The sequence below is a fragment of the Sminthopsis crassicaudata genome, chromosome 2, assembly GCF_048593235.1.
Source record: "Sminthopsis crassicaudata isolate SCR6 chromosome 2, ASM4859323v1, whole genome shotgun sequence".
NCBI lineage: Eukaryota > Metazoa > Chordata > Mammalia > Dasyuromorphia > Dasyuridae > Sminthopsis > Sminthopsis crassicaudata.
The window spans coordinates 387,265,584-387,292,114 of NC_133618.1; the positions used below are offsets into that span (position 1 = coordinate 387,265,584).

General features: G+C 36.7%; 1 protein-coding gene across 6 annotated transcripts in view; it reads right to left on the reverse strand.

Annotated features, from left to right (window-relative positions):
- SIL1 (SIL1 nucleotide exchange factor) overlaps positions 1-26,531 on the reverse strand; it is a 327,722-nt gene that overhangs the window by 222,205 nt on the left and 78,986 nt on the right. For 2 of the 6 annotated variants that reach the window (XM_074291465.1, XM_074291467.1), the window contains one exon: positions 19,574-19,732. The exons of 1 other annotated variant lie outside the window; for it this stretch is intronic. The gene's annotated coding sequence lies outside the window, so the exon portion shown is untranslated. Of the gene's footprint in view, positions 1-19,179; positions 19,279-19,573; positions 19,733-21,458; positions 21,655-24,472; positions 24,713-26,531 lie in introns of those variants that run through there. 3 more of the 6 variants (XM_074291469.1, XM_074291468.1, XM_074291466.1) reach the window with 3 other exon arrangements.

Consider the following 26,531-nt stretch of genomic DNA (forward strand, 5'->3'; position numbering starts at 1 on the left):
GAGAAAACATACATTTAAGATTTATATCTTGCATGTCCACTCACGTAGTGGACTTCCAGGTCCTATTTTTGATGGAAATTCAAAGGCAGATAGCCTTTTAACTATGTTAGCCAGTACTTCTTTATTTCAGGAAGCACAAGAATCTCATTCTAAATATCATCAGGCTGCATGAGCTTTACATTTACAATTTGGAATAACAAGAGAGGAAGCTAGGAGCATAGTAAAAAGCTGTACAGCTTGTCTTCCTTTCCATGCTCCTACACTCCCTTCAGGGAAGAATCCTTGTGGTTTGAGACCCAATGAAATCTGGCAAATGGATGTGACCCATTATAAATCTTTTGGTCATCTGTCTTTTATCCACGTGGTTGTAGATACCTTTTCAGGATTCACTTTTGCAGGGCCAACAGCAAGAGACAGCCCGAGTGGTCACTGAATTCCTTATCCAAGCATTTGCAATTATGGGTGTGCCACAAGAAATAAAAACAGATAATGGACCTGCATATTCTTCTAAACATTTTGCACACTTCTGTGCTCAGTATAAGATTTTACATACCACTGGAATGCCTTTTAATCCGCAAGGGCAGGTAATAGTAGAGAGAAGAAACAGAGACATTAAGACACTCCTCCAAAAACAAAAGAAAGGGGGAACCACAGGTAACCCTGGAGAACTCCTAAATTTAGTTCTCTATACCATTAATTTTCTAATTTTTGACAAAGATGCACTGGCTCAGGCAGACAGGTTTTATAACCCACCAGAAGGGCAGTGTCCAATGCGAGCAGCTCCACTGTTCTTAGATAATTGCCAGGTAATGTGGAGAGACCCAGAAAGTGGTGAATAGAAGGGACCAGATAGCTTAACTGCCTGGGGGAGAGAGTTTGCTTGTATTTCTTCAGATGGAGAAGGAATCAGATGGGTGCCAAGGAGTCATATTTGCCTTGTCCATCAGAGAGAGACAGAAAAAGAGAAAGACCTCAAAACAAAGGAGAAAATCTAAGAAACATCTGACACTGAAAGAGCATGGCTAATAAGAAGACTGTTAAAGAACTTTAAAACCAGCAGGAATCATTGGATTTCCTAACACAAGACGAGACTAATGGACAATGGACTTATGGACATTTATAAATTTTCAATTTATGAATATTTGATCATGTTATTTGTTACATACTTCCAGCATATATTATGTTACTATGTTACAATGTTACAATGTTACTACATGTTTATGTAATCTATGTAATTATGTGTAATGCCTCCCATATTGATGGATTTATGTTTAAGGTCATGATCACCCTATGTTCTAAATCAAAAGAAAGGGGGAGATGTTAGGTTCTTACTAAGTGCTAAGTCAGTACTTAACAATTCTCTAGTTCCAGCCTTTAAGGGAAGTTGTACCCCTTTGAACTCCTGGGGAGGAGCTTACATGTTTAAGAGGAGCAAGTTCATTGGTTGAAGTATTTTTTCCCAGAAGCCCCTGAGTTATTCCATGCCCATTCTCTGGGAGGATAAAAGAGGGCAGCACTCTGGAGGAGGAGAAGTCTCTACTCTAGGTCAGAGTTGGCGGCTTACTACAATAAGAAGAATCTGGCCGAGAGATTGGGTTGAGACGACATATCTCCTCCCAGAGAGCTATCAGCAGTCTCTGGAGACAACAGAACTTTACAACTTTGCTTTATAAGCAAAACAAAATTGTTTCAAACCAAATGTCTGGGTTGTGACCCACAGAAAGATGATAAGCAATGGGGAAAACACAGTGGCCTTCTGATCACTTGCTACCTGGGTCTCTACATCCTCACCAAAGCCATTCAAAATGAGAAAGTAATGGCTGGCTCAACCCAGAGAAAGATTTGTACAAAGGATTTGGTAGTTTTCCAATCTAGATAATCTGCTGAGTAAGTGGGGGAAGGAGAGGGGGAAGAATTCACAAAGTGATCAGGATCCTTCTGGCAGCATGCTGGGGATAAAGAAACAACAAAAGATCTAAATCACTCATCAAGATTAGTAAGGAAAGTTAGCCAAGACTCAGCTCACTGCACCACCTGAGATCATTCTCATTTTTAGGACTACTTCACTTCAGAGAATGTATTTTGTTTGCAGGGACACCTACCAAATGACTGAAGAGACCTGTGTGGTTTACCATTTTGTTTACTTTGGTGTGGCTTCTGGAGGTGCTTTCAAGTTTCTAATAGCTCAAACAGGAAAAGTAAATAGCATCTGAAATAGTAACTAGGAAATTTCAACCTCAAACCATAAATAGTTGGTTACTTGAAGCCAAAGGATGTAGAGATGAAAGGAGTTGGGGGAAGGAAGATGACAATAAGAGTCTAAGCCCAGCCCATTTTTAGCACTGTTAGCTCCCTATTTCTGTCTCTTCCTTCCTCTTCTTCTACAAGGATGTTTTCATATTATTGCATCAAGAAATAGAGAATCTGAGAAGCTGGACGGAAAGGATTTTGCTTGCTATGTAACAGGGATCATGCCCACAAGCAGCGCAAAAGAACAGAGAATGATAATGGAAGGTCATTTGTGGGGGGGGGGGGGGGGAACAGGGGGAACAAGTGGACCAGTACAACAAGAATATAAAGAAATAAATTAACACTAACACCATTACTCTGATTTAATCTCAAACCTGTAATAAGAAAAATTTTATTTACTATTAAATCAATTGATAGTGAAGTCATTTCTAATGTGGAGAGCAAAATGTCCAAACAAACATAGATTCCAAAACCTTGCTCTTTCCAAGGAATTTCAAATAATAAGTATAGGAATCTTGAATAGGAAAAAGATACGGTCTGTATTAATTAATATTAAACAACTATATCTCTATTCCTTCTTTTGACCATTCTGCTGGAATTCTCTGACTGATCTATATTCAAATCTAGAATCCAAATTGAATAAAAGCCAATTGAGTGCATCTCTTTGAATAGAAAAGTTCTTCCAAAGAAGTAGAGCCCCAACTACTAAAAACTCTTGAGAGTATAGGAATAAATGGACTATTCCTTAGAATAATCAGAAGCATATATTTAAGACCTTCAGTAAGCATAATATGCAATAGAAATAAACTGCAACCTTTCCCAGTAAGATCAGGAGTGAAACAAGGTTGCCCACTATCACCATTACTATTCAATATAGTACTAGAAACGCTAGCCTCGGCAATAAGAGCCGAGAAAGAGATTCAAGGAATTAGAGTAGGAAATGAGGAAATCAAACTATCACTTTTTGCAGATGACATGATGGTATACTTAGAGAACCCCAAAGACTCTGCTAAAAAGCTACTAGAAATAATTCAAAATTTCAGCAAAGTGGCAGGATACAAAATAAATCCACATAAATCCTCGGCATTTTTATATATCACTAACAAAATGCAACAGCAAGAGATACAAAGAGAAATTCCATTCCAAACAAATGTTGAGAGTATAAAATATTTGGGAATCCATTTACCAAAGAAAAGTCAGGAATTATATGAGAAAAATTACAAAACACTTGCCACAAAAATAAAATCAGATTTAAATAATTGGAAAGACATTCAGTGCTCTTGGATAGGCCGAGCGAATATAATAAAGATGACAATACTCCCCAAACTAATCTATTTATTTAGTGCTATACCAATCAGACTCCCAAGAAACTATTTTAATGACCTAGAAAAAATAACAACAAAATTCATATGGAAGAATAAAAGGTCGAGAATTGCAAGGGAACTAATGAAAAAAAACTCAGAGGAAGGTGGTCTAAGTGTACCTGATCTAAAGCTATATTATATAGCAGCAGTCACCAAAACCATTTGGTATTGGCTAAGAAATAGACCGGTAGATCAGTGGAACAGATTAGATACAAAGGACAAAAAAGGGTACATCTATAGCAATCTAATCTTTGACAAACCAAAGATTCCAACATTAGGGATAAAAATTCATTATTCGGAAAAAACTGTTGGGAAAACTGGAAATTAGTATGGCAGAAATTAGATATGGATCCACACTTAACACCATATACCAAGATAAGATCAAAATGGATCCATGATTTAGGCATAAAGAGGGAGATAATAAATAGATTAGAGGAACAGAGGATAATCTACCTCTCAGACTTGTGGAGGAGGAAGGAATTTATGACCAGAGGAGAACTAGAGATCATTATTGATCACAAAATAGAAGATTTTGATTACATCAAACTAAAAAGTTTCTGTACAAATAATACTAATGCAAACAAGATTAGAAGGGAAGTAACAAATTGGGAAAATATTTTTAAAAACAAAGGTTCTGACAAAGGTCTCATTTCCAAAATATATAGAGAACTGACCATAATTTATAAGAAACCGAACCATTCTCCAATTGATAAATGGTCAAAGGATATGAACAGACAATTCTCAGAGGAAGAAATTGAAACTATATCCACTCACATGAAAGAGTGTTCCAAATCACTACTGATCAGAGAAATGCAAATTAAGACCACTCTGAGATACCACTACACACCTGTCAGATTGGCTAAGATGACAGGAACAAATAATGATAAATGTTGGAGGGGATGTGGGGAAATTGGGACACTAATACATTGCTGTTGGAGTTGCGAAAGAATCCAGCCATTCTGGAGAGCAATCTGGAATTATGCCCAAAAAGTTATCAAACTGTGCATACCCTTTGACCCAGCAGCGCTACTATTGGGATTATATCCCAAAGAAATACTAAAGAGCGGAAAGAGTCATATATGTGCCAAAATGTTTGTGGCAGCTCTTTTTGTTGTAGCTAGAAACTGGAAGATGAATGGATGTCCATCAGTTGGAGAATGGTTGGGTAAATTGTGGTATATGAAGGTTATGGAATATTATTGCTCTGTAAGAAATGACCAGCAGGAGGAATACAGAGAGGCCTGGAGAGACTTAAATCAACTGATGCTGAGTGAAATGAGCAGAACCAGAAGATCACTGTACACTTCAACAACAATAATGTATGAGGATGTATTCTGATGGAAGTGGAAATCTTCAACATAAAGAAGATCCAACTCACTTCCAGTTGATCAATGATGGACAGAGGTAGCTACACCCTGAGAAGAAACACTGGGAAGTGAATGTAAATTGTTAGCACTAATATCTGTCTGCCCAGGTTGCATGTACCTTCGGATTCTAATGTTTATTGTGTAACAAGAAAATGATATTCACACACATGTATTGTACCTAGACTATATTGTAACACATGTAAAATGTATGGGATTGCCTGTCATCGGGGGGAGGGAATAGAGGGAGGGGGGTAATTTGGAAAAATGAATACAAGGGATAATATTATAAAAAAAATATATATATATAATAAAAAAAAATTAAAAAAAAAAAAAAAAAGAAGCAGAGCCCCAAGAAGTAAATTCTTTTAGGAGAAAGAGGAAGGATATTGCTCTTAAAAATACTGATGGTCTTAATCCATTCACCTATTTCTTCCTGTTGGGAATCTAAGGGGCTTTTTCTAGAAGTCTAGAGAAAGATTAAAAAAAAAAATGGAAAAAACATTAACTATAGAGAAAAAAAAAAAAAAACACAATTCAAGAGAAACCAAAGAAGAGATTTTTTTAAAATATGATTCCATATAAGAATATATAAAAAAGATTGGAAAGGTAGAAAGGGGAATTACTGCATGAGTTTTTTTTTTTTTTAACTGTCTTTAATAAAAGGAAGAACTCATTTTTTGTCACCTCTAAGCAAATAGTTCACTAATTATTTATTCACTCCTACCTTTTCTTCTGAATTCCAATTTTGCATGACCAACTCCCTATTGATATCTCAAACTAATGTCTCAAACAAAGACATCTCAAACTAAACATGTATAAAACAGAACTCATATTTCCCCCAAAAAAATCTTCCTTTCTTTTCATCTATCCTATTACTAGACAGTGGAATCAAACTCAAAGAGGAAGGAGGCCTATACAAAACTATACAAAAAGAAAATGACCAAGTAGCCTCACCTGATAGGCTAAACTTTCCTTTTTTTTGCCTTGCAATGTACCATAAGTCTATGTAAAATAGTGTGTGTGCGTGTGTGTGTTGCAGGGAGGGTAATGTGTCTATCTGTCTGTCTCTGTCTTCCTTTGTTCCAAGACTTTGCTATTTACCTGACAAATGTACATCAGCTACTGCTAAGTAAACATTTTATCTTGCCTCCTCATTTTTCAACTTCCTGTCAAATGGACCAAAGTAACAGAAATTACTCCCAAGTAGGGCCTTAGAACCTTTAAGTTGAGGAATTCTCCAACAATCTTTAATTTTACTTCTTTTCAGATCCAATGGTACTGATTTTCTTTCTTTCTTTTTTTGCTGAGGCAATTGGGATTCAGTGACCTGCCCAGGGTCACACAGTTAGGAAGTGTTAAATGTCTGAGATCACATTTGAACTCAGGTCTTCCTGACTTCAGGGGCTGATGCTCTATCTACTGCACCTCTAGCTGCCCCTGGCACTGACTTTCTTGTTGAGTCTCTAAAACTATATACTATCTTCTGACTGAAAAGACATGGGTCTTTTCAATGGCTGTCCCCCATGCCTAGAATGCTCTACCTTCTCTGTTTTCTGGGTTCCTTTGAAACTCAACACAAATCCTACATTTTGTGCAAAAAGCCTTTCCCATGAGGATGGAAAAAAACAGATTGGGTCCAAGTTGCTTAAAAGGGAAACAATGCATGCATTTTGTTTTTTCTCATTTTTCCCCCTTTTTTGATATATGCTTCTTCTTGTGAGAGTATGAAATTTGTAGAAATATGTATAGAAAAATTGCACATATATTGGATCACCTGTCATCTAAGGGAGGGGGTGAGGGAAGGGGGGGAAATTAGAACACAAGATTTTGTAAGTGTGAATGCTGAAAATTATCCACAAATATATTTTGAAAATAAAAAGCTTTAATTTTAAAAAAAAGGGGAAAAAAAAGGGAATAAAGGAATTGACATTTTTATCGATCAATATAGGTGGGGCAGCTAGGTGGAGCAGTGGATAGCAACAGCCTTGAATTCAGGAGGACCCGAGTTCAAATGTGCTCTCAGGCACTTAACACTTCCTAGCTGTGTGACCCTGGGCAAGTCATTTAACCCTAGCCTCAGAAAAAAGAAAAAGAAAAAAAAAAAAATCAATATAGGTAAAGGAACTACTAGAGCTACAGACCAGGAGAGTAACATGTTCAAATCTACACTTAAGCAAATTTCCTTTTGGTAGGTATGTGAACAATGGACTGCAATGTGGAGAAACTTGAGGAAGGGAGGCTAATTAGAAGGCTGTTGAAATAACTTTAGCAATGTAAAGTAATAAATACATGAACTAAGGTATGTCAACAATCACAATATCACAAGTCTGATATGAAAACCAAGTTTGTTACAAAAGATATGAACATAACATGTGGAACCCAAAGGGTTCCCTGTCATTACAAAAGTTTACAGTTTTATAATAGTAGCACAAAGGGAGAAGGATATACCAGGAAGGGGTGCGACAAGGTAAGGGGAATAATACAGCAAAGATGGAAAAAAGACAAAACCACTCTCCAAGAGGAGGAGTAAGATGATGACAAAAGCCTCATTCGTTTCCCCTAGAAACTACTAGAACAGGGCTTCTAACTTAAACTTTTTCTATTTTTTCTCTCAACCCTTTTTCTCCCAAGAAATTTCTACATGACTCCAGGTATACAGTTATATAAAATAGAAAGACAAATCAAACATTTACAGATAAGAATCATAATTTTGTGATCCCCAGTTACAAGTTACAAGTCCTCATAAGGCAGAATAAGGACTGTGCAGACTGCAGACCTCATACAGACTGCAAAATCATTTGGTCTGGCCCTGCGAAGACAACTGCAAGTGACAATACTTTGTACTGTTTGAGTTCTTTAAATTGACAATTTTGTATGGCCCTCTGAGTTATAAATATATACATGGCCCTTGGCAAAAAAAAAAAAAAAAAAAAAAAAAAAAAAGGCTTCCCCACCCCTGCCATCCATAAATCATAGTTTAAGAAGTTTGGTCCTAAACTAGGTAGGATAGAAAGGTCTACTTATCTGCAAAGGACCCCCCAAAAAAAAGAAAAATGAGGTCTCTTTTAGACATTTTAAACATGAGATATCATTGGGACAGTTTGAAATGTCTGATAGATGCAGAAGTGAAGTTCCCTCCACAAAATAGAAAGTAGAAGCAATTACAACAAAGTAAGGAACAACAGGTACACAGAATGGTCCTCTGCAGCAGAAAAGAATCCATACCAAATCCTGCTCACAAAAGATACTGAACATCTTTCCCAGAGGCAGGCATTCCACCTACTTCTATTCCTTCCCCCAACAAAAGGTACTGAACATCTTTCCTAGAGGCAAGCATTCATTCAAACTACTCCTATTCCTTCCCCCATGTCAAAATGTAGACAAGGCAGGCATCTTTCCTATCTATGACAAACCCCTAGAAAAATTTTATTATATTAATAAGCTTAATAAGCTCCCAGACCCTTACCAATTCTCACCCCTCTTTGTCAGGATAAGCCCACTATCAGAAAGAGACTAAACCTGGTCAGTGTCACCCTAAATTAGGAAATAGAGATGATGTTCTACTTTACATGCTCAGCCCATGGTTCTCAAAATACCAATTACTTTAGGTCACTGAGTCTTTAAAGTTGTCCTAGCTAAACATACTTTCCTCCCAATATAAGGAAAAATACTGCTAAAAATCTGAGTTGGAACTCTCTGTAAGCTCCGAAAAGATGTTTATTCTCAGGCTGCTCAAAGCCAGACTTATAATTATGATAATCAAGTAACAGGCAAGGAAAATATGACTTCCCCCACCCCATAAATATTAACCAAGGAAAGCTGTTGAGCTTAAGTGTCAAACATCTATCTTCATTTCTACTCCCTCTCTTTTCCCATCCAAAATAGGACAGATATATGGTGAACAGCAGGAATGTGATCCCTAGAAGGTCAGATACACATTCCCTAAAGGGAAAAAATGGAAAACAAGATTAAAGCTATGTTTCCCAAGCCTAAGGATACTGTGGAGCTATATGCATCAAAGTATTTGCAATCCGATGATATAATTGGTATTCCTCTCCAACAAGGTAAATCACAACTCATTCATTTTGCTGTAAATCAGTAAAAATATCTAAATCAATGCCCTCTATAGTCTAAGACTTAGGCTTAAAACACCTCAATTAGGGGGTTAAAGAAGGACCATTAGAATACACTGGAGGACAATGAAGAAGAAAGGATGACAGAACACAGGGAGAAATCAGGTTGGTTGGTTTGTTTTAACTTTACAGATTTAAACAAGTAAAAATATGCAAATATGTTTTATCATATGAAGAATACTAGCCAATTGTCCTTGAAGACTTTTCTTTTTCCAAAACAAATGCCAAAGCAGAAATTGAGATACTGAAGGGATCAAGGCCTGTTTAAACCTTCTCCAGCCACTATAGTTGTCTGTCCCAGCTGACAGCTTTAGATGAACTTTATTTCCCTCTTACAAGATTCTAATTTTTCTCTAATACCTCAGGTGAAGACAGAAGGGCAAAGAAACTTATCAAACTCCATCTCTTAAACCAGGAAACAAAAAAAGGGTGGGGGAGGGGAAAAATTCTTCCAAATTCTCTGGCTTAGCCTAATTTCAAAAGGAACATTATCCCTAGTTTATCAATCCGCTTAAAAAGAAAAAAAAGCCTAAAGTTATGCCTAATGAGAACAGGATTTTTTGGGGGGGGTGGGGGAAGGGGAACCAGTCAGACCTTGGGAACCTTATGATTTCTTTTTTGAAAAGAAAAAAAACCATTCATTTACCTGATTAAAAATTGATTGATGTAATTTGGCTTTCAAACAGGTACAAGGAGAAAACACAGAGATTCACAAAAATAATTCAGTCAGTAACAGGATTCAGATGAGCTCAGACTTATCTGTTAGCTCTCCAACACACCACTGAGGAAAAGGAAATTAAAAAGCTTAACATGGAGCTTAAACTTCCACCAAACTGAATTATCTTTCCACAAGTGGATTTGGGTTAATGGAAAGACTTTTAAAAGAAAAGGAAAAGAAACCCTAAGGATATTTTAACATATATATAACTTAGAAATTATATACTTTTTAAAATTTCCCAAAGAAGAGAAGAAAGAGTTCCTTATTTCTTACTCATTTTTTGGCTAAGCTTTCCTATTGATCTCATATTATCACAAAAAATTTCCATTTGTTGCTGAAATGGGGAAAGGAGATGGAGTAGTAGTAGATGAGGAATTTTTTTTTTTTTAAATGGGAAAGGGTTATTGATGAGGAGTAAATGATGAGGAGTAAACTGTGGTCTAAACAGAGATGGGTCAGTTCCTTTTCTCTCTCTCCTTCCTTCCCCAAAGTAACCAAGGGTGGGTTCGGCAGCAAAGGAATTTGCTACTTAAAGCTGTATGGAAATATAGTCTTTATTGATTAAAATGGAAACACCGGAGAGCCGGTGGGCAAAATGGTTGCATGGTACAAGGCCCATTTTGCAAAAAGTAGATTTTTGAGTTCTCTCTTTTATACCAGAGCACAATCATTCAGCCTGAGAGTGATGTAAATAAGATAAGGATTCTCTTGTTATCTTTTAGGGACAGACAGAAGTCTCTTCCCAAAAAGGAATTTCCTGATGCCATTTGGTCTATCTGAGTAGATTAGAATAGGGGGCTGTAAAACCCTGGGCAGCTCAGATAGCCCAAACTAGTTTGACCAGATCTTGTATCAAAAGTCCAAGTCCCAAAGGAAGTTGGAGATCAAACAAAGAATATCAAGGGGCTACCGCCCTCAACAGTTATGAGGAGTAAAAAGTAGAAGCTGGAGGCTAGTCTCTATTCAATTCTACAAAGTCTCTTGTAAGTTCTGGGGTCTCAAAAGAAACACCAAAGGCTTTCTCCCACAAAGAAGAAAGGCTGTGAAGTCCAGAGGAATGTTTTATAGCTTTTCTTCTCAATTCCTACACATCATGCCACCTTCCATCCACCAAGGCTCTCTCCTACACTCCTCTACATTCCAGTCTTCAAGGAAACAAGGTCTATTTATGGTAGGTCATCCAGGCACAAGAAAAGATTCAGGCAAAAACAGTCTTCTATCTATACCTTAAACCTCTCTTCTATAAACCCAGATATACAATTACTTTTCTCTCTCTTTGACGAACAACTAGAAATTCTTTCCAACTCCCTTCTTCCATTCAGTTTCCTTTAAACTATTCTATCCTTCCAAATAAAAGTAAATTCACATAATTTCTAGTTTCTTTTTTCTCCCTTCCCTTCTCTCTCAGTCTCTGTATCTCTTTGTCTGTCTCTGTGTCTGTCTGTCTGTCTGTCTGTCTGTCTGTCTGTCTCTCTCTCTCTCTCTCTCTCTCTCTCTCTCTCTCTCTCTCACACACACACACACACACACAAAAACATACACACATACCCCCTTTGTCTACTCATCAATCTACTACCATCATGTCTGACCTGATTCATCACTGTTTTTCTTCTTGTCCATCATTTCTAGGATGATTAAATATCCAGAAAGAATATATTTTAAAATTATCTTAAAATTATCTGCTTTGGGTTCTTCCCCAAAATGAAAATCCTGAGTAGAACTCCTCAATGGAAGAAGACCAATAGCATGATAAAGGGATGTTTCACGGTGAGGAAGCCGCAAGTTTCAGGGGAGAATTGAAGCTGAGATCTCATATTGAAATTTGGAAAGAAGCACAACTACTACATTAAGGGCTTAAAAAGTTTAAAAGGTTTTTTTTAAAGGGTATAGTTAAGGGAAATGAAGGCTGGAATATGATTTATATCCTTTGCCTACCCTACTATCCAGAATGTTCTCCCAATGATATTTCCTAAGGATACCAGAGATGTCTTTAATATCCCATACTAACATTACAACATCAACATTTACTTTATGGCAAGAAAGCATGTAACATTCCACTATTGAATTGATGCTACCCAACACACAAAAAGCATACAGTTTACTGCTAAGGAGAACAATCTCTGACTCAAACCTGATCATCATAATTAGGTCTAACTTTTTTGACCAGACAATGACTTGACTGGACAAAACAAAAAAAACAAAAAAAACCCTGAGTTTTAGTCCCAGGTAGCCAACTGCTTAATTGTATATTTCAAAAGGGATGTCCTGGAAACATCTCAAACTGAACATGTCCAAAACATAAGTTATTGTTTTTACCATCCCTCTTCTAAACTTCTGTATTTCTGTCAAAATCAATGACCATTCTTTCAGTATCTTTGGTTTGTAATCTTAGCACTATTCTCAACCTCTCACTTTACCTTATCCCATATATTTGATTAGTTATCTTACCATTTTTACCCACAAAACAACTCTTTCATCTAAACCCTTCTTTCCATTCAGATACCGATCAACTTAAATGAAGCTCACTTCCTGCCTAGATTATTTCAACATCCTCCTAAAAATCTCTCTGCCCAAAGTCTATCCTACACACTCCTGCCAAAGTAATTTTATTTAAGAGCAGACCTTGCTACTCCCCAACTGAATTTCAGTAGCTTCTGATTGCCTTAAATATTTTAAATTATTTTTTTAAAATAAGTTTTTATTGATATCTTGTTTTTTCCATCACCATAGTATCCCCTGTTTCTGTGCCTGAAACCTTCTGGAGAGTCAGAACAACTGATCAATAAATATTAAAAAGTCTGAAAACACAAAACACGTGTAATACCTATGGACCTCCATATACCCCCCACAAAGGGGTGAGTTGAGGATGTCTTCTCTATCTCTTCATTTGAGTCTCACATGATCTTCATTATTACAACTGGTTTTGAATTATGGGCACGTTGTTCTTTACATTTATATTGATGTAATGTAACTATTGTATGTATTGTTGCTTGGCTCCATTTACTTTACCCTGCATAGATTCATGTAGATCCTTCCATGCTTCTCTGTATTCATCCCATATCATCTTTTACAACAAAGTAATTATATCACAATTTGTTTAGACATTCAACAGTAGATGGGCATATATTTTGTTTTCAATTCATTTACATTCCTTCAGTTAATCTTTGGGTTTTTTTTTAAGGTGGCCCTGTTCCCACAGACTCTTTTCCCCTCAACTTAACCTTCCCCTCTTCTCATTTGATATTCTCCCCCTCCTCTCTTTCCCTTTAGCTAGTCCTGTTCCTTACATTTTTAAATTTCATTTTTTAACCTTTTTCCCAAAAGAATTTCTCGTACTCTTTATCTATCTTCTCTGTTTACTCTATTCCTTCAATCTCTGATACATGACCTACATAATTAACTAGTCTCCAACATCTCATACTCCATACCAAGATAAGATTGAATTGGTTTATGACTTAGATATAAAGGGTACTATTATAAGCAAATTAGGAAAGAGCAAGGGATAGTTTATCTGTCAGATATTTGGAGAAGAGAGGAACTTATGGCCAAACAAGAGAAAGAGAATATTATGAAATGCAAATTGGATAATTTTGATTAAGTTTAAAAGGTTTTATTAAAACAAAACAAATGCAACCAAGATTAGAAGGGAAGCAAAAAGCTGGGAAACAATTTTTACAGTCAGTGTTTCTGACAAAGGTCTCATTTCTAAAATATACAAAGAATTGACTCAAATTTTTAAGAATACAAGTCATTCCCCAACTGATAAATGGTCAAAGGATATGAACAGAAATTTTCAGGTTAAGAAATTAAAGCTATCTATAGTCATATGAAAAAATGCTCTAAATCACTATTAAGAGAAATACAAATTTAAATAACTCTAGTAACCACCTCCCATCTATCATACTGGCTAAGATGACAGAAAAAGAAAATGATAAATGTTGGAGGGTATTAGGTTTTTACTAGGTGCTAAGTCAGTACTTAACAATTCTCTAGCTCAGGGTTCACACCTTTAGTTCACATCTTCAAAAGGAGCAAGTTCATTTGTTGTAAGTAGTTCCCACAAGCCCCTGGGGTACCCCCAAGCCCATTCTCTGGGAGGATAAAAGAGGAGGGCAGTCGTGAAGGAAGCAATCTGGATTTAGAGATTTAGAACCAGGATTCAGGAAGAAGAGAATTCAAAATTCTACCTTCACTCTGGCTAGAGGCTCCAGAAGACTCCCAAGAAACCTGCTCACAGAGAAGGATTATAATTGAGAGACGCCAGGACATTATATAGGGGATATGGGAACACTGCATCACTAATGTACTGCTGGAGTTGTGAACAGATCCAAACATTGTGGAAACCAATTTGGAACCATACCCAAAGAGCTATTAAAGTGTGCATATTCTTTAATTCAGCAGTGTTACTACTGGGTATATATCCCAAAGAGAATATAAAAAAGGCAAAAGGACCAACATGTGCAAAAATGTTTGTAACCAGCTCTTTTTGTGGTGGCAAGAAATTGAAAATTGAGGGAATGACATAAATTAAGAGTGGTTGAATAAGTTGTGATATATGAATGTAATAGAATAGTACTATTCTGTAAGAAACAAGAAGTATGTTGATTGCAGGAAAGCCTGGAAAGATTTACATGGCTGTTCCTGAGGTCATAGGAGCTAGTCTAGACTTTACATGGGAGACCTATGATCCTTAGGCTGTCTCTACACATCCTTATCTTTGAGTTCATCATGTTTTGCTTGTATAATGATCACATTTTCTTTTAATGTTATTGCTTTTTGCTTCTCTTCTTCTAAGTTGTCTTTTATTTCTGCATATTTGCAATCTATTGTTCTCCCTTTTGTTTTTTTGGGAAGGCTTCCAATGGCAGATTCAAATTTTTCTATCCTGCTACTGATTTTTGCTGTGTAGGCTAGAAATTCTACTTTCATAACTCTCATTTCTTTTTTAGATCAATCATGAATAGCATGTTGTGGTTCCATGTTCTCCCATTTCATTAAGTACTGGATCATTTTTCCTATATACTTATTCATAACTTCCTGAACTTTTTTACTAAATCCAAAAGCCATATTCACGTTCCTTGTTACTATATCTTCTGTAGATTTATCTGTTTAGGTTCAATGTCTTTGAGTTTTCTTCCTGATATTTTTGGTGCAATCTTTCCATGTCTCACCCTTTTCTTCTACATCCTTATTTTCCTTATCACTCACTTATTGGTTCTCTCTCCACTGATCATAGTTTCCTTGGAAGCTAGATCTCAAAGCATCTCAGCCTCCTCCCATACCGGATAATTCATGATTCAACAGCCTAGATCTCTATCCAAACTGACTTTTGAATAGTCAGTAACAGCCCCAATTAGAAGCTGTGCTCTTTTCCTCAGGTATGATAGCTTCCTCCAAGCAGAATGACCTGTCCTGGTGACTTGGTGACCTATTTCACTTCTTCTGTTCCTAGTTTTCTGGCCTGACACTACCTGTCTAGAACATGTTTTCCCCAGTACTAGCAATTCAGAGCTTAGCAATACCAGTGCTTCCAGTGTTTTGCTCTGAAGGACTGTGGTCAAACTGGCTAACCAGACCCAAGCCAACTTCTGTAACCCACAGTCAACTTCTCCACAGCATCAGAAAGAGGGAGAGTGGACCAGAGTGTAGGAGTAGATTTTACGATAAGCCAGAGTCATGTCCTTGACTCTTCAAAGTGCAGCCTTGCTGCTACAATCAAGAAAAATGGAGAAGGAATGGTAAGTGAACTAAAGATCAGTGAGCATCAGTTACTGAAATTTTGTTTTGTTTTGTTTTTAACTTTTTTTTTCTTTTTTTCTAGATGTCCTAGACCAGGGCTTCTTAAACTTTTTCTACTTCTAACTCCTTTTTGTCCAAGAAATATTTATGTGACCCTAAGTATATATGTATGTATATATGTGTGTGTATGTATATATATATATATGTGTGTGTGTGTGTGTGTGTGTGTGTGTGTGTGTATAAAATAAGTGTAGAAACCAAATATTTACTGATGAATAACTCATAATTTTGCAATCCCGACATTTCGTTATACAACCCTATATATAGTTACAACCACAGTTTAAAAAGCTTTGTACTAGGGGCAGGTAAGTGGTACAATGGATAGAGCACCAGCCCTGAAGTCAAGAGGACCTGAATTCAAATATGACCTCAGACACTTTATACTTCCTAGCTGTGTGACCCTGGGCAAGTCACTTAATACCAATCGCCTCAGCAAAATAAATAAATAAATAAAAATTAAAAGCTTTGTCCTAGACCATGGAGAAAACTTGAGCTGTTTTATCTTTTGCACATAATTTCTTTTATCTTTGGCATGTAATTTGTTTTGATAAAGTTTGAGAGGTTGTGGGCATCAGGAAAATGTCTAGTCCACTATCTTGTGGCTTATATAATTCAACAGCTTTCTATTTAATTTTTAAAGCTCCACATAACCTGGTCCCATTCTGTTTTTTTCTGGTCTCCTGAACATGACTTCTCCTCCCACTCTCTGCAATCCAAACAAATGGGCCTTCCCTCTCCCTCACATATAATGCTCCATCTCCCATCTTGTGCTTCTATACTGCCCATCTTCAATCCTGGAAAGCACTTCCTCCTTACCTCTACTTCAAAATTCCTCTCTCCTTTAAGATGTAGCTGAGACACTATCCTCTGTATGAAGCCTTTCCAGTTAGCAATCTAGACTCTGACATACAGTAGACCCTTAATAAAAGTTTGTTCTTCCCCCTTTCCTCCAATTGTAATGCCTGACTCCCAAGCTACATTATATTTAACTACTTTGTATGTATAATTGTTGTTTATTAAGCTATTTATTTATTTTTATATGCTATCTATCTCATTAGAATTGCAAGTAGGGATTATTTCATTCTTTGTATTTTTATCCCCAGAGCTCAGCACAGTGCATAATAAATACTAGCTGATTGATTATCTCTTCTTGGAGGAGCAACCAGAACTATAAATGACCACTCATTCAGGGAGAACAGAGCAAAACAATGGTGTGAAAACAGACATCCTGGTATAGATTTGATTCGGGACAGGGAAAGTCTTTGACCTACCTTCTATATGGTACCTTCCTATTTTAATCAATGATTCTTGCTAAATTGGATGAAGGGAAGGATTAGGATTTCATACACATATTCATACAATTGTGTGTATACACACACATACATACATACACACATGCACTGCTAAAGAACTGCAGTTCTTTCACTGCCCTTGCATAAAGCCCTAGCTGACCTGCCCTAGTTAAAGCTCTAACAGCAGCTGCAACTGCATATCATCAGTCAAGACCCAGGAGAACTTGTCTCTCTAGTTATAGTCCTGAGAGAGAGATAAAACAATTCCTTTTAATCAAGTGACTTATCTCCTACTAACGTAGATTTAGGGAAAGATTTTCTCAAGGAAGCAGTAATAAATGGAGGGGAAGGAAAGAACAGAAATTAATGAATGTGATAATTATCCCCCAAAGTTGCAAATCAGAACAATCCCTCTCTCCGAGACAAGTACAAAAAACAAGATTAGAATGCTTTAGGGACATATTCACAAAACAGCAGGTAATAGAACAGATAAAATGTATTTACAGTACCTCACTAGGGACTTGTACCTTTTGGCTAATAGCTATCAGATACTAAACACTACTGTAAAAATAATATTCTGCCATACTTCATTACTGAGTTACAATTAACCATAGGAAAAGTAGCAACAGAACAAACTGTTTCCAATACCAAATGGTAAAGGTTTCAGAGAGTTAGGACCTCTATGCAAAATAGAGGATACAAAAACATCACCAACAAGAACAAATGACATTTATTTAGCACTGTGAAGTTGGCTAAGGGCTTTAGATAAAATATTTCATTTGGAACGATTAAAATCTTTGTAAGGTAAGTATTACAGATATTGTTATCTCCACTTGTAGGATGACGAAACTCAGACTCAAAGATACTCTATAAATTATCCAGTCAGTCAGCCTCAGAGGTAACAGAGACAGAGTATGAACACAGATATTCCCAGTATAAGGAAGACTCTATATCACACAGAGAACAATGTGGAAGTTGGAAGTATCCACTCCAGGAACCACCACAGGACAAAAAAAGGACAGCCACAGAGCACAAGCCCACAGCCTACTTAGACTCCATCATTGACTAATGAAGCTAGCTCTTCCCTCTTATGGTCCAATGAGCCCTCTATGGTTTTATTCAAAGATGACAATAAATATTCAGTAGAGAATATTCATTAGAGACTAGACCAACATCTTACTCTTTTAATCATCAGGTATAAAGAGAAAACACCTAGGAGTCACCATTTGCATGTTCTTCAAATACACACACACACACACACACAAACACACACACACACACACACACACACACCCCTCTACAAAATACCCCACAACTTGCTTATATCTAAATAGTTACCTGTTTGTGTTTAACTGCCTTGAAAATTACAAAAGGCACTTCTCTTTCCTTGCTCCCTCTAATTTGGTTCCCTCTTTTTCTTCTATATCATCACCATTACAGAAGAATGAAATATCTGCTCACAGCTTGACTGGATCAGAGTTCTGATCTCAGAGATATAATAACTTGTACAACTTGCTAACCTGCTGTGTGTCTTAGTTTCTGCATCATCCTTACACCCTGCGTCAATCCCATTGGGTAGTTTGGTGGTTCTCAAGATAAAATGCCATACCTGAAATCAGGAAAACATTTCTCTGAGTTCAAATCTGGCCTCAGAAACTTACTAGCTATGTGACCCTGGGCAAGTCACTTAACCCCGGTTATTTCAATTTCCTTATCTGTCAAATGAGTTGGAAAAGGAAATGATAACCATTCCACTAATTTTGCCAGGAAAACCCTAAATGGGGTCATGAAGAGCCAGACATGTCTGAACAGCAACAATAAAAACCTTCCAATTTCCTGGAAACCACTAGAAAAATGGCCAGAAGGTTTGGCTGCAAGTACCTTTCCTCAAATACCTTGAGAAGAAAAGGAATGTTAAATTGTAAGTCAATGAAAGAAGAGTTCCTTCAAATTACTAAATGCTATGAATTAAGCAACAAGATATATTTATTACAGATTTTTTTTTAAAGGCTGTCTGCACTCTAACAAATGCAGCTTCAATTTTATTATACTTCATAATGCTCTAAACAATGTATTTTGTAAAAAGTGATGGAGCTTAAGTTAATAGGGGACCTTATAATAACTTTGACTAATTTTTGCCAAGTCAGCAGAACCAGCTTGGGGGCCCAAGACTTGTTGAAGTAGTAAAAGGAGACCTGGAACTCAACAATATGGTTAAGTATAAAAATGCCAAGCACTCATCTAAATTTCTGGTACCTTTCACTTCTCTTTTTGCTGTGCTTTTTTCCTCATTTCATCCTTCATCTGAGGCTCTGTATTCCTTTGGGGGTTCCCTCTTCAATTTTCAACAATTTTCTTTTGCCAAGGAAGAACAAATGGGTTATTTAATTGTTCAACAATTACTTGTTTTTGTCTTCCCAATTACGTTGGAGAATTAAAAAACAGCCAGCCTATGTATTTCAGACTAGTCATTAAAAAAACTTACTTCACACTTTTTCTAGGCCAGGAAAATTGGAAAATCTCTTTAATTCGACAGAATAGTCATTAATTCTTTTTATGCTGAACCCCAACCCTGACCTGGTACCATGGTCTAGTCAAGTCCTTGATAATCCTATGGGAAGCAAATAGACCTAAAAGTGAAAACTCTTACTTTTGCTTCAGCTGGGTCTGTCTTTCTCCTCGTTTTGGCAGCACCAGATGAACCACATAGACACTTTGTACTCACTCCACTGGCCTGGCTTTCTGTTGTCTCCAAATAGCCAGAATTTCATCCCATGAATCAAGGATCCAAGACCATGGAGAAAGAAATCTAGAAAGCGATCAGGAGAAAACAAAACAAAAAAAAAGGGATGACAAGGATCCTACAAAGACCAGAAATAACTACAATTCTAGTTATTATGTATCAGTGGGTTAAGATTTTTGAGCTGCTTATTAAAATATTATGTCTCCAAATGAGTTTTCATTGCTTAGTACTGATGATCAGTTTTTCAGAGTCCCACAATGTTTCTAAAATGTATTTGGAAGATCATCTTTTTCAGAGGGAATCACAAGGAGACTACCATGGACAGTGTTGTGCTTAGAAGTACTTTCCAAGGTGTCTCAAAAGTTTTTGGGAAATTTTAAGCTCTGATATTTTAAATCTGCATTTCAACTTTTGTTAACACTCTTATGTTATAGCTTCACAAAGTTTCATTCCAGATATAATCATGGCAAATAGTCCTCTCTTTGCTGCCCCTGTTAAATCAAAGGATATAATATGTGTATTAAAGACAGAGAGTGGGGAAGAGTTGAAGAGAAAAGCACATTCAGATCACCGAGAAAAGAATACAGATCTGCAACTATGATAGATCAGTGTACCAACATGGAAGTCTTACCTTGTTAGGTTCTAAGTGCTAATGAAATAATGAGATATTAGGTTCTTACTAAGTACTAAGTCCATACTTAACAATTCTCTACTTCCGGCATTTAGGGGAGTTTTACCCCTGTGAACTCCTGGGGAGGAGCTTACATATTTAGGAGGAGCAAGTCGAAGTATTTTTTCCCAGAAGCCCCTGAGTTATTCCACGCCCATTCTCTGGGAGGATAAAAATAGAGTCTTGTCTAGGCCAGAGTAGGGGCGGCTCTCTGGAGGAAGAAGTCTCTACTCTAGGCCAGAGAGCAATGGGCTCTCTACAGGAAGAACAATCTGGCCAAGAGATTGAGTTGAGACAGCAGATCTCCCAGAGATCAATCAGCAGTTTCTGGAGACAACAGAACTTTACATATTGGTGCCCACAGTGGGGCAAGGACTTTTGCTTATCCTGACAAGGACTTATTCTGAGCCCTTCAGAGGAGCTAGACCAGACCCTTTGCATTCCCTCTTCATGTCAGTCCTAACTAGTAACCAACAGTCAGTCTTTTGCTGACCTGTGGTATATGCAGACAGTTCTCTGTTTCCTCACTCAGCCCTAGCAGCCATCCCCAGAGTCCCATAACTAAAGTTCCCTTCTTTCAGGCCCACTTTCTCTCACATAACTCCATCTCCTCGTAGATAATGGAAAAATTAAGAATCATTGGCTGTGCTATGAAGATAAATACTCAACTCTCTGGGCCAAAAAAACTAAACCAAACCAAACAAAAACAAAAACAAAAAAAAAAACAAAAAAAACAAACAAACAACAACAAAAAAAACACTGGCTCATGAACTCATGGTTATAGCTTTGAAAAAATTTCTAATCTAAATGTATAGGCCAAAAACAGTTCTAAATCACCACTGTCCTAGACAAGTTCCTTTAGCTACTTGCCATTCTAGCTCATCCTGAATATCATAATTGAAAGACAGAGACATTTCTGGAGAAATGGGGGCTAAGAAGGAGCAATAAAAAGAAAGAGAGAAAAAAATCAACTAAATTAGGTCCAGAAACCCTGCTGATTCTCATACCAGAAGCTACTAAGGAAACCTGAATTAACTTTTTAGAAAGGCAATACCATGAAAGGGGGATGTTAAATTGGGAGAGAAAATGGAAAGAGATCAGAGGACAGGAGGAAAGCCTTACTGTATATAGCAGATTTGGAATTTATCTGCTTTTAGAACTGGGCTCAAAGAACCAGTTTTTAAAGTTTATTTTAAGACCTTCGAGAACTCTTGAAAAATATTCCACTAATTCTACACCTCTCTCAATCTTCCAGATTTCCCAAAGGAGAGTATTTGTAAATAAATAGGATGATTCAGAAGTGTCCAATTGTTACTATGTATAATTCATATCCTCCTCGGTTTAGACAGAATGTTGTACAGGACAGAACAACTGTTTCCACAGCAGCCTATTGTTTGATCAGATGCATAAGTGAAAGATAGGAAATAGAGTAATTATAGTTGACTCTTTAGACTCTTGTCAACCAACATGAGGGTCAGCAGCTGTTTCTGAAGTAGCTCTCTGGCTTACATTTAATGAAAAACAAAGTCAAATAAAATGCACGCATATTTTTATGAAAATATATAATACTCCACCCCACCCCTCAGAAAAAACAAAAACAAAAAACACAAAAACCAATCTCAATCTAGTCCTTCAAGCCCCTGAGGATCTATATCCACACATTTTTTCCCTACATCTGATATGGCATCTTTTTGAGAAGATAGCAGCATGTATTATGAAGGGAGTACAAGACTCCTTTCACAAGTAAAACAACCAAGAAACTTCAGTTCCACCACTCAGTACTAACAATATGACCTTGCGCAAATCATTTTACTCTCAAACCCCATTTTCTCAAACTCTTACTATTATCATAGAAGATTGTAAAGATTAAATGGGATAATGGGTATGAAAACATTTTAAAATTGTAAACCACAGTTTATAATATATATCTATAGACCACATTTTATTATGTTAATATACTGGAATGTATTATGATAGTTATTATAAATTTAATAATGCACCAAATGAAATTAGATTATAAATGTTAATTAGTATTATTGCTAAGCTCTTTTCGTAGTGGCTAGAAACTGGAAGATGAATGGATGTCCATCAATTGGAGAATGGTTGGGTAAATTATGGCATATGAAGGCTATGGAATATTATTGCTCTGTAAGAAATGACCAGCAGGATGAATTCAGAAAGGCTTGGAGAGACTTGCATGAACTGATGCTGAGTGAAATGAGCAGAACCAGAAGATCATTATACACTTCAACAACAATACTGTATGAAGATGTATTCTGATAGAAGTGGATATCTTCAACATAGAGAAGATCCAACTCACTTCCAGCTGATCAATGATGGACAGAAACAACTACACCCAGAGAATGAACACTGGGAATTAATTGAATGTAAAATATTAGCACTACTGTCTATCTACCCAGGTTACTTATACCTTCGGAATCCAATACTTAAAAGTGCAACAAGAAAATTGGATTTACACACATATATTATATCTAGGTTATACTGTAACACATGTAAAATGTATGAGATTGCCTGTCACCTAGGGGAGGGAGTAGAGGGAGGGAGGGGAAAATTTGGAAAAATGAATATAAGGGATAACGTTATTAAAAAATTATTCATGCATATATACTGTCAAAAATGTATAATTATAAAATTAATTTTTAAAAAATTAGTATTATTGCTAATAAACATATTATATACAAACCTGATATTAATTACAGATGCAGGGGGGAAAAACATTTAAGAGAAAAACTCCTTTGAAGAGAAAATAGATTCTACTAAGAAAGAGGAAAGGAATAGGAATAATTTACATTAAAAGAGACAGAAGGAAGGAAGAGGGAGAGGGAGAGAGGAAATGCTAAAAAATAAAGAAGTTAAGACTTAATATTGTTTCCAATCATAGTGAAGCCTGCCTGAGTTAGGTAGGGACTCCTCTAAGTTCAACAGAAAAGTAGTCTTTTGACCTCTGGCTTTCAAATATATTTATTCTGATTTATTGTTTGAAATGACTGCCTGATAGTTGGGAAATCAAAGGCCATCTAGTGTAATTCATATCTGAAAAATCCCCTCTATAAAAATCCAACAAGTGGTTATTCCACCTTTCATTGAAGAGCTCTCTCTGCAAAGGCAGTTTGGCACAGTAAATGGGACACTGGACTTGATGTCAGAAAGACCTGTGTTCAAATCCCTACCTCCTATACTTTACCTGTGTGACCTGGAGCAATCACAATTTCTCTATATTTCAGTTTTCTCAAATGTAAAATGAAGGAGCTGGCCTTGATGGCTTCTTTGCTCTCTTATATTCTAACTCTTATGACCTTAAAATCCTGGCCCTCTGAAGCAGCCTATTTTCAAGTAGTTTTAATTGTTGGAAAGTTTTTCCTTAGGTCAACCCTAAATTTTTCTCTATGTAGCTTCCATCATTGCATCTAGCTCCATCCTATAGGGTCAAGCAAAACAAATCTTAAGGTCTTTAAGAATTTGTAGACTTTTTTTCATCCATACTTCGTGTCCATAGGCTAACCATCCCCATTTATGATCTACATATGTCATGATTTTGAAGCTCTTAATTATTGTAACTAATTTCCTTATTATCAATGTCTATCCTAAAATATGATGCCCAATCCTGAAACCATCTGCCCCTTCAACATTTCTTTCATCTTCTGAAAGATGAAATTATTATTAAGACAAGTTAAGAAATAATTAAAAGTTTTCTGGGAAGAATTTTAGCTGCTGTCCAGATAACTGATATTTGAAAGATGGAATACAAGAAGACTAATAGACCTAAAGAAGGGCAAATGTTCTGATTTTCAAAAAAGGGAAGAGAAGAGTTTATGCAATCTACAGAATAGTAAACAACTTAAATTCCTATATTTGTGTCTCTTGAGCATAATTAACACAATGTCAGAGCATAAAAATCAACAAATTATTTATCTTAGTTTGGGAAAATGCTAGAACGTGTTTATTAAAGAGATACATTATGAACATCTAGAAAAGGAAGCAGGGATAAAAAACAAGCATGACTTTATCTGGTCATGCCAGAGATCAAGCCAAAATAGCAGAGAAGAAGGGCAGTCAGCTCAGCTTTTCCCACATCCACCCTCCCCCCACACAAACACACAATACAAGACACATGCCTTTGGCATAGCAGCTCTGATTTGGATTCCTCTTCCCTGGGCAAAGTGCAGAACTTCAATGTGGCTCCAGCAACTCAAAAGAAAAGGTGAGTGCAGTTCTTAGTCTAGTTGTTTGAAGAAAAAGGTCTCATTGTCTTACGAATTTGAACCCCATGAGTGCAACGGGAAAATGAAGACTTCTCAGAATAGTCACTTGATAATTCCAGACCCAATTTCAAAGATCTATTAATCATTAAGGCTCTGGGAAGGAGAACAAAAGGCTTACTCTTGTAGTAGAAATATCTGAGGTGATCTCCTGGACCTTTACTTAACTGCTTATAGAAGAATCTAACTATTTAATGGTGTGGAGATATTCTGAGAGGTCTATAAACTGGCTAATCTCTATTTGTTGATTGAGGAACCCTGAGGTAAACTGAGTCTCCTTGGTTATTCTAGCTTAATGATTTACTTACCTCTGAATAAGCCTCCTTATTGTGGGGGATTATACGGTTTCTTATAACATTATTAACTAACGTAAATTGAACCTATAACTTGAATTCAGTATTATCTGAGAGGTTTGGGAAAATGAAATAGGATGCTCATACTGGTAAATAGTTGTAAACCTTGTGAAACTGACCACCATAAATCCATAAACTTAAGAAAACACACCTGCAAACAGTAAAACTGACCATAGGGGCCTGACTAGAATTTGGCAAATTTGTGCCACTAAGCAGGAAAGTGAGAATTGACCTACACGGGAAAGGGGGGTGTCATGCATTTTTGTGCTTGTGACTATATAATCCCCTTCAACCTCTGTGGAAATGGACCTCCAGTCTCTGTGATAAACACTTGTATTCTTCATTTGAGATATCTGAGTATTTTTCAATTGGATTTGCCATACCACACACCCAGACACAGAGATCTCAGACCAGACCTGAGGCAAAAAGATGGTCCTCTGGGTTAAAGGAGTTTCAACTCAGTCCAAATCAGTGGCAAAATAAAATAAGACTTCAATTTTATCTGATTCAAGGGGGATGGGGGACAGTATTGACAGGGGCAAAGAAAGAGCCTTAGGTTGAAAGAAAGTGATGAAGGGACCCTGAAACTCTCTAAAACTCCTTGAAGAAGAGATTCTCTTTGAATCCTGCCTCTGTAGGTCCCTGCCTGAGGGAAATATGATAAACAGCTTCATTCTATTATCTAGGTGGGGCTAGCTGAGTCTGGAGTTTGAGAAACACCCATTCAATTCTAAAATTTTCTATTCAATTCCAGCTCAAACTCCACCCACCAGCTCTCATCAGGGCAGGCCTCAGCTTGCAGCTAAAACTTCTATTATAAAAAGAGCCAATTTTAAATCCTCTCCTCACAGAAGACCTAACATGCCATGCCATGTCATGCTATGCCATGCTATGCTGTGCCATGCCAAGGAAACCTCTGCCCGCTGGAATGATATTCTCTTTCAGTGTTACCCTCTCTTTATCCTCACCTCTTTCCCTAATGAGACTTTATATCTCTCTGTCAGGATTTCTCTACTAGAAACTTTACTTCTCTGTCGGGACCATACCACTAAGAAATTCAGTCTTTCTATTCATGCATAGCAAAGGCTGACTCCCCAAGTTTTGAGGGAGGGAAAGGGGACTATTATGATGCCAGAGATGCCCAAGACACAAGCCTAGAGAAAAAGAGAATAATTTCAAAATGTCTACAAGGAAAGTCTCAAAGAAAAACAGTATGCTCACTCAGAATTCATAGAAAAAATTATTTAACGGTTTAATTGAAATGAAAGTGAGAAAGGAAAGAAACTAGAGTTATAAGAAATTAGGGAGTTCACAACTTAACATGAGAGGTACAAAGGTACAAAACCTAACAACCAAGTAATAGATCCTCTAAAAATTAGAATGAACCAGATAGAAATTAGTGATTCTAGGAAATAACAAGAAATATTGAAATAAAGAAAAAAGACTTTTAAAAAAGAAGAAAATATAATTCATAACAAAAACAATTGACTTGGAAAAAAGATCAAGGAGAATTTGAAAATCCATGACAAGCCTTGACAAAAACAACCTTTCAATAATATATT